This window comes from Rhagoletis zephyria, unplaced genomic scaffold, assembly GCF_001687245.7.
Source record: "Rhagoletis zephyria isolate East Lansing unplaced genomic scaffold, Rhagoletis_zephyria_1.1 Rzeph_scaffold_00525, whole genome shotgun sequence".
Classification (NCBI taxonomy): Eukaryota; Metazoa; Arthropoda; class Insecta; order Diptera; family Tephritidae; genus Rhagoletis; species Rhagoletis zephyria.
The window spans coordinates 102,254-111,773 of NW_016157609.1; the positions used below are offsets into that span (position 1 = coordinate 102,254).

General features: G+C 28.4%; 1 long non-coding RNA gene across 1 annotated transcript; it reads right to left on the reverse strand.

The window, feature by feature from the left end:
- Positions 1–8,953: 8,953 nt before the first annotated feature.
- On the reverse strand, positions 8,954–9,513 carry LOC108360144 (uncharacterized). The gene is made up of 2 exons (XR_001847060.1): positions 9,130–9,513; positions 8,954–9,047 (listed from the first exon to the last, which is right to left on the reverse strand). It is a non-coding gene; the product is annotated as an uncharacterized LOC108360144 (long non-coding RNA).
- Between the last annotated feature and the right edge of the window lie 7 nt (positions 9,514–9,520).

The window sequence follows — 9,520 nt, forward strand, 5'->3', positions numbered from 1 at the left end:
AATTTAACCATTAAAAGATAAAAGTTAGCAGCTTTTTCTTGAACATCATACTTCCTTAATTGGAGTATAAATCTCAATTCTATCATTAACAGTGATAAGCCTCTTTTTGGCTTCAATTAATAGATAGATATTAAATTGAAAATAAGGGTATTTAAATTACCTAAAATTAGGTCGAAACTAATTGCAATAAATCGCTTCATATTCAATTAATTAAGGTAGATTGAAATTTCAATACTTTTTGAATGCAAATCAAATGTTATAATTAACTACAACCCTAGTTTGATCAATTTAATATTCCTTGATTTCATTCATGATATAAACCAATAATTAAAATAATAATAAAAATAATTGAAGTAATTGTTCATATAAAAATATTTGAAATTTTAATAATTAAAATTATTGGTAAAATTAAAGCAATTTCTACATCAAAAATTAAAAAAATAATTGTAATTAAAAAAAATCGTAAAGAAAAAGGAAGACGTGATGAAGATTTTGGGTCAAATCCGCATTCAAAAGGTGAACATTTTTCTCGATCTGTTAATGTTTTTTTTGATAGAATTGATGCTAATATTATTACTACTCTAGAAATAATAATTAAAATTGAAGCTATAATAGCAATTGAAAAAATTATTTATACTACTAGATTAGTAGACCTTATGATTGGAAGTCAAATATACTTGTATACTATATAAATAATTAATTAGTTAACCTCCTCATCAATAAATTGAAATATAAAGGAATAATCAAACAATATCAACAAAATGTCAATATCATGCAGCAGCTTCAAATCCAAAATGATGAATTTTTGAAAAGTGATTATTTAAATGTCGAATTAAACATACTAATAAAAAGGTAGTCCCAATTAATACATGAATTCCGTGAAAGCCTGTTGCTATAAAAAAGGTAGAACCATAAACTGAGTCTGCAATTGTAAAAGGGGCTTCAATATATTCATATGCTTGTAAAATAGTAAAATAAATACCTAATAGTACTGTAAAAAATAACCCTTGTGTGGCTTGTGAGTGATTCCCTTCTATTAAACTATGATGTGCTCATGTAACAGTTATTCCTGAAGCTAAAAGAATTGCTGTATTTAGTAAAGGAATTTGGAATGGATTAAAAGGTTTAATTCCTATAGGTGGTCATGATGCTCCTAGTTCAATAGCGGGTGATAAACTTCTATGAAAAAAAGCTCAAAAAAAAGATATAAAAAATAATACCTCAGATAAAATAAACAAAATTATTCCTCATCGAAGACCTAAAGTAACAGAAATAGTATGCAATCCTTGAAATGTACCTTCACGTGATACATCTCGTCATCATTGATAAACAGTTAAGATAGTAATAATATTCCCTAATACAAATAATGAAATATCATATTGATGAAATCATTTTACTAAACCTGAAACTGAAGTTATAGCACCGATGGCTCCTGTTAAAGGTCATGGGCTATAGTCTACTAAGTGGAAAGGGTGATTAGCGTGTGTTGACATTAATTAACTTCTCTAGAGTATAATGTTCTTAATACAGCAAATACATAAGATTGGATAATTGCTACTGCTGATTCAAGAATTAATAGAGCAATTTGGCCAATTAAAAGTAAAGAAATAATTATATACGAAAGTGAAGGGCCTGTATTTCCTAATAATGTTAGTAGTAAATGTCCTGCAATTATATTAGCTGCTAATCGAACTGCTAAAGTTCCTGGGCGAATTACATTACTAATTGTTTCAATGCAAACTATAAAAGGTATTAAAATTGTTGGGGTTCCTTGTGGGACTAAATGAGCAAATATATGTTGAGTATTATTAATTCATCCGTAAATTATAAAACATAATCATAAAGGTAGGGCCAAAGTTAAAGTTAATGTTAAATGACTTGTTCTTGTGAAAATATAAGGAAATAATCCTATGAAATTATTAAATAAAATTAATGAAAATAATGATACAAAAATAAAAGTCGAACCTGAGTGACTTGACGGTCCTAGTAATGTTTTAAATTCTTTATGAAGTGTTAATAAAATTGAATTTCAAAATACATGATAACGTGAGGGTATAAGCCAGTATACTGATGGAATAATTAATAATCCTAAAAATGTTCTTATTCAATTTAATGACAAATTAAAAATTCTTGAAGAAGGGTCAAATACGGAAAATAAGTTAGTTATCATTTTCATTCTAATGATTTAGTTGATTTTTGTGAAATCAGAGATTTAGGTGATTTAGGAATTATTGAATAATAATTTATTATTCTAAATAAAATAAAAGTAATTGAAAAAATAATAAATAAACTTAATCAACCGAGGGGGGCTATTTGTGGAATCAAAAAATATTAAAAATTTTAATAATTTTAGTTTGACATACTAATGTTATATTTTAACTAATTTTTTTTTTCATTAGAAGTAAGTGCTAATTTACTATTAAGTGGTTTAAGAGACCAATACTTGCTTTCAGTCATCTAATGATGAATTTACTATATTTGTAATTCATTTAATAAAATGATTAATAGGGATACTTTCAATTACAATTGGCATAAAACTGTGATTAGCACCGCAAATTTCAGAACATTGTCCATAAAATAAACCTGGTCGATTTATTAAAAAATTAGTTTGATTTAGACGACCAGGAGTTCCATCAACTTTTACACCTAAAGAAGGAACTGTTCAGGAATGAATTACATCTGCTGCAGTCACTAAAATTCGAATTTGAGAATTTATAGGTAAAATTACTCGATTATCTACATCTAATAATCGAAATCCGTCTGTAGTTAATTCATTTGTTGGAATTATATAAGAATCAAATTCTACATTTATGAAATCTGAATATTCATAACTTCAATATCATTGATGCCCAATAGTTTTTAAAGTTACTGAAGGTTCATTAATTTCATCTAATAAATATAATAATCGTAAAGAAGGAAATGCAATGAATAAGAGTACAATAGCTGGTAAAATTGTTCAAATTATTTCAATAGTTTGACCATGTAATAAATTTCGATTTGTATAATTATTAAAAAATAACATAAATATTAAATAACCAACTAAAGTAGTAATTATTACTAAAATTATAAGTGTATGATCATGGAAGAATGTAAGTTGTTCTATAAGGGGAGAGGCACTATTTTGAAGGCCAAGAGCAGCTCATGTTGACATTTATTTATAAATATTCTAATAAAAGTAAAATACTTTATATATGAAGCTTAAATCCATTGCACTAATCTGCCATATTAGAAATTTGTTAAAATAGGCAACTCAGAGTATCTATGTTCTGTTGGAGGTGTATTTTGTAATCATTCAATTGAAGAATTTAATTGTATTGGATAAATTACTTGTCGTTGTGAAATTAAACTTTCTCAAATAATAAATAAGAAAAATAAAATTCCTAGTAGTGAAATAGAAGATCCAATAGTTGAAACTACATTTCATGTAGTGTAAGCATCTGGATAGTCTGAATATCTTGTGTAAATATAAACATTGACAGTTTAATACAGTTCAGATGATTTTTTTGGAAAAAATTATAGCTAATTTTTTTTTGTCAAAAAATGCCGTACTAAATTAAAATGGTTTTAAATCAATCAAAGTTTAAAATATGCATAAACAACATGCATTTATTTTAAAATATGCGCAAAAAAATAAGTAAAAACAGGAACTTTTTACAAAATATGCAAAAATATGCGTTCACGGTTGAATGCCATTTTAAAGGAAATCTGATGATTCGTGCAGATAACTTAATAATTTCCATTTAAAGAAACACAATAAAACCATGCAATTGCATGCGATTCATGGCCCTATTTAGTTGTGTGAAATATATGAATAGAAAGGAAGATTACCCATACGCCGTGTATAGCATGAAAAAAAGACACGAGATCACGCAGGAACAAGAGAGTGAAAAAGTCGATTTTTTGAGTGGGTTCTACAGGGTGCCAGGGTGGGTTGTTACAGTAATATTTCTAAGACTTATTGATAATTTAAATAAATGTAGTTTTTTTCATAATTAGGGCTTACAAACGCTTTTCATATTTTATGAATTCTGAATTTCTTACGAACATATTAAAATGTTTCAAATATCATAAAATTTTGTTTTCGCATACTTCAAAGTATCTACATTACTTAAGTTTATTATTTTAAAATTTTAAATAATATCAGTTTTTGACTACGTTTTCAGTCTTCTGGCCCACTGTGCACTGGCGTTAACTGATTCCAGTAAAAAGTCCCAGTAACTGGAAGGTAGGTCTAATAAAACTGGACAGTACAACTGGCATATTGTAGACGACCAATTCAATGGCATATATGTGCTTTCAGAGCCTCCCACGGTGAATTGATATTTCTGGGCTTTACATAGAGGAGAGTGGCGATGTTTTTTTTTCACATTCAACATTATTCATCAGATAATCAGAGATATGTATCACAATGTCAAACGAAAGATTATTTTAGTTTCAAAATATTTTTGAAGAGGGTTGCCACATGTTTTAGAAGTCGATTTTAGTTAACTAATAGACAAGTTATATGAAATGTTAAAAAATAGTGTCTGGCCAATTCGTCGGAGTATTTGTATACCCGAGCGCACTTGTGCACAAGGGTATATTAATTTTGTTCACATAACTGTTGTTTGTAACAGCCAAAACGAATCGAGATAGATATAGACAAATGTATACATAAATGATCCGGATAAAAAAAGAAATCGATTAAGCCATGTCTGTCTGTCCGTCCGTCTGTCCGTCTGTCCGACCGTCCGTGTACACGATAACTCGAGCAAAAATTGAGATATCTCAACGAAATTTGGTATGTGGGTTTCCCTTAATCCAAGGTAGGTTGGTATTGAAAATGGGCGAAATCGGACTTTAACCACGCCCACTTCCCATATAACGGTAATTTCCAGAAATACGGAAACTGCGCCAAAAATTTATAATATTCTTATTTTTCGTCTAAAAATTATTGTAAATATCAATTCTGAGTGAATTATCTTTAGTAGTTACTAAAATATCGCAGTTTTCGTATTTCTGGAAATTACCGTTATATGGGAAGTGGGCGTGGTTAAAGTCCGATTTCGCCCATTTTCAATACCAACCTACCTTGGATTAAGGGAAACCTACATACCAAATTTCGTTGAGATATCTCAATTTTTGCTCGAGTTATCGTGTACACGGACAGACGGACAGACGGACAGACGGACAGACGGACGGACAGACAGACATGGCTTAATCGATTTCTTTTTTCATCCTGATCATTTATGTATACATTTGTCTATATCTATCTCGATTCGTTTTGGCTGTTACAAACAACCGTTATGTGAACAAAATTAATATAGCACAAGTGCGCTCGGGTATAAAAAACTAATAACCTTCAAAGTTATAAATATAAGTTAAATATTTTAAGCCTTAGTAATTATTTTTACTCCTTTAGAATCGCAGTCTAATATCATTATTGACTATAAAGCCTAATTGATTAAAGAGAATTAATTCTTATAAATAGATTTACAGTCTATCGCCATTTAATCGCGACAATGACTATTTTCAACAAATCACAAAGATATTGGAACTTTATATTTTATCTTTGGAGCTTGAGCCGGGATAGTAGGAACCTCTCTTAGAATCCTAATTCGAGCTGAATTAGGACATCCAGGAGCTTTAATTGGTGATGACCAAATTTATAATGTAATTGTAACAGCTCATGCTTTTGTTATAATTTTTTTATGGTAATACCTATTATAATTGGTGGATTTGGAAATTGATGAGTACCTTTAATATTAGGAGCACCAGATATAGCATTTCCTCGAATAAATAATATAAGTTTTTGATTACTACCTCCTTCTCTTACATTACTACTAGTTAGTAGTATAGTAGAAAATGGAGCTGGAACAGGTTGTACAGTTTACCCCCCTCTCTCATCTGTTATTGCTCATGGAGGAGCCTCTGTTGATTTAGCTATTTTTTCTCTACATTTAGCAGGAATTTCTTCTATTTTAGGGGCAGTTAATTTTATTACAACAGTTATTAATATACGATCAATTGGAATTACATTTGATCGAATACCTTTATTTGTATGAGCAGTTGTATTAACTGCATTATTATTATTACTATCTTTACCAGTATTAGCAGGAGTTATTACAATACTTTTAACAGATCGAAATTTAAATACATCATTCTTTGACCCAGCTGGTGGAGGAGATCCAATCTTATATCAACACTTATTTTGATTTTTTGGTCATCCAGAAGTTTATATTTTAATTTTACCTGGATTTGGAATAATTTCTCACATTATTAGTCAAGAATCTGGAAAAAAGGAAACTTTTGGTTCATTAGGAATAATTTATGCAATAATAGCAATTGTACTTCTTGGTTTTATTGTATGAGCACATCATATATTTACAGTAGGAATAAATGTTGATACACGAGCATATTTTACTTCAGCAACTATAATTATTGCTGTACCTACAGGAATTAAAATTTTTAGTTGACTAGCTACACTACATGGAACTCAATTAAACTATTCACCAGCTATACTATGAACCTTAGGATTTGTTTTTCTATTTACAGTAGGAGGTTTAACAGGAGTTGTTTTAGCTAATTCATCAGTTGATATTATCCTTCACGATACTTATTATGTAGTTGCACATTTTCATTATGTATTATCAATAGGAGCTGTGTTTGCCATTATAGCGNCTTTTTCTATTCACAGGGGTTGTTTTAGCTAATTCATCAGTTGATATTATCCTTAATGACACTTATTATGTAGTTGCACATTTTCATTATGTATTATCAATAGCAGCTGAATTTGCTATTATAGCAGGATTTTTTCATTGATACCATTTATTTACAGGATTAATTTTAAATTCAAAATGATTAAAAAGTCAATTTTTAATTATATTTATTGGTGTAAATTTAACCTTTTTTCCTCAACATTTCTTAGGATTAGCGGGGATACCTCGACGATATTCAGACTATCCAGATGCTTACACTACATGAAATGTAGTTTCAACTATTGGATCNGATTTCAACTATTGGATCTTCTATTTCATTATTAGGAATTTTATTTTTCTTATTTAGTATTTGAGAAAGCTTGATTTCACAACGACAAGTAATTTATCCAATAAAATTAAATTCTTCAATTGAATGATTACAAAATGCACCTCCAGCAGAACATAGATATTCTGAATTGCCTATTTTAACAGATTTCTAATATGGCAGATTAGTGCAATGGATTTAAGCTTCATATATAAAGTATTTTACTTTTATTAGAATATTTATAAATAAATGTCAACATGAGCTGCTCTTGGCCTTCAAAATAGTGCCTCTCCCCTTATAGAACAACTTACATTCTTCCATGATCATACACTTATAATTTTAGTAATAATTACTACTTTAGTTGGTTATTTAATATTTATGTTATTTTTTAATAATTATACAAATCGAAATTTATTACATGGNAATATAATTTTTTAATAATTATACAAATCGAAATTTATTACATGGCCAAACTATTGAAATATTTTGAACAATTCTACCAGCTATTGTACTTTTATTTATTGCATTTAATTCTTTACGATTTTTATATTTATTAGATGAAATTAATGAACCTTCAGTAACTTTAAAAACTATTGGGCATCAATGATATTGAAGTTATGAATATTCAGATTTCATAAATGTAGAATTTGATTCTTATATAATTCCAACAAATGAATTAACTACAGACGGATTTCGATTATTAGATGTAGATAATCGAGTAATTTTACCTATAAATTCTCAAATTCGAATTTTAGTGACTGCAGCAGATGTAATTCATTNAATGTTGATTCTTATATACTCCCAAAAAATGAATTAACTACAGATGGATTTCGATTATTAGATGTAGATAACCGAGTAATTTTACCTATAAATTCTCAAATTCGAATTTTAGTGACTGCAGCAGATGTAATTCATTCCTGAACAGTTCCTTCTTTAGGTGTAAAAGTTGATGGAACTCCTGGTCGTCTAAATCAAACTAATTTTTTAATAAATCGACCAGGTTTATTTTATGGACAATGTTCTGAAATTTGCGGTGCTAATCACAGTTTTATGCCAATTGNTACAAATTCGAATCTTAGTAACTGCAGCAGATGTAATCCACTCTTGAACAGTTCCTTCTTTAGGTGTAAAAGTTGATGGAACTCCTGGTCGTCTAAATCAAACTAATTTTTTAATAAATCGACCAGGTTTATTTTATGGACAATGTTCTGAAATCTGTGGTGCTAATCACAGTTTTATACCAATCGTAATTGAAAGTATTCCTATTAATCACTTTATTAAATGAATTACAAATATAGTAAATTCATCATTAGATGACTGAAAGCAAGTATTGGTCTCTTAAACCACTTAATAGTAAATTAGCACTTACTTCTAATGAAAAAAAAAGTTAAAATATAACATTAGTATGTCAAACTAAAATTATTAAAATATTTAATATTTTTTAATTCCACAAATAGCCCCTCTTGGTTGATTAAGCTTATTTATTATTTTTTCAATTACTTTTTATTACTCAATAATTCCTAAATCTCCTAAATCTCAGATTTCACAAAAATCAACTAAATCATTAAATTGAAAATGATAACTAACCTATTTTCAGTATTTGACCCCTTATTAAGAATTTTTAATTTATCATTAAATTGAATAAGAACATTTTTAGGGTTATTAATAATCCCATCAGTATGTTGAATTATACCCTCACGTTATCATGTATTCTAAAAATTCAATTTTATTAACACTACATAAAGAATTCNCTTATTAAGAATTTTTAATTTATCATTAAATTGAATAAGAACATTTTTAGGGTTATTAATAATCCCATCAGTATGTTGAATTATACCCTCACGTTATCATGTATTCTAAAAATTCAATTTTATTAACACTACATAAAGAATTCAAAACATTACTAGGACCATAAAGTCATTCAGGATCAACTTTTATTTTTGTATCATTATTTTCATTAATTTTATTTAATAATTTCATAGGATTATTTCCTTATATTTTCACAAGAACAAGTCATTTAACATTAACTTTAACTTTGGCCCTACCTTTATGATTATGTTTTATAATTTACNACTTAAATTTTTACAAGAACAAGTCATTTAACATTAACTTTAACTTTAGCATTACCTTTATGATTATGTTTTATAATTTACGGATGAATTAATAATACTCAACATATATTTGCTCATTTAGTCCCACAAGGAACCCCAACAATTTTAATACCTTTTATAGTTTGCATTGAAACAATTAGTAATGTAATTCGCCCAGGAACTTTAGCAGTTCGATTAGCAGCTAATATAATTGCAGGACATTTACTACTAACATTATTAGGAAATACAGGCCCTTCNATATTTGCTCATTTAGTCCCACAGGGAACTCCAGCAATTTTAATACCTTTTATAGTTTGTATTGAAACAATTAGTACCGTAATTCGTCCAGGAACTTTAGCAGTTCGATTAGCAGCTAATATAATTGCAGGACATTTACTACTAACATTATTAGGAAATACAGGCCCTTC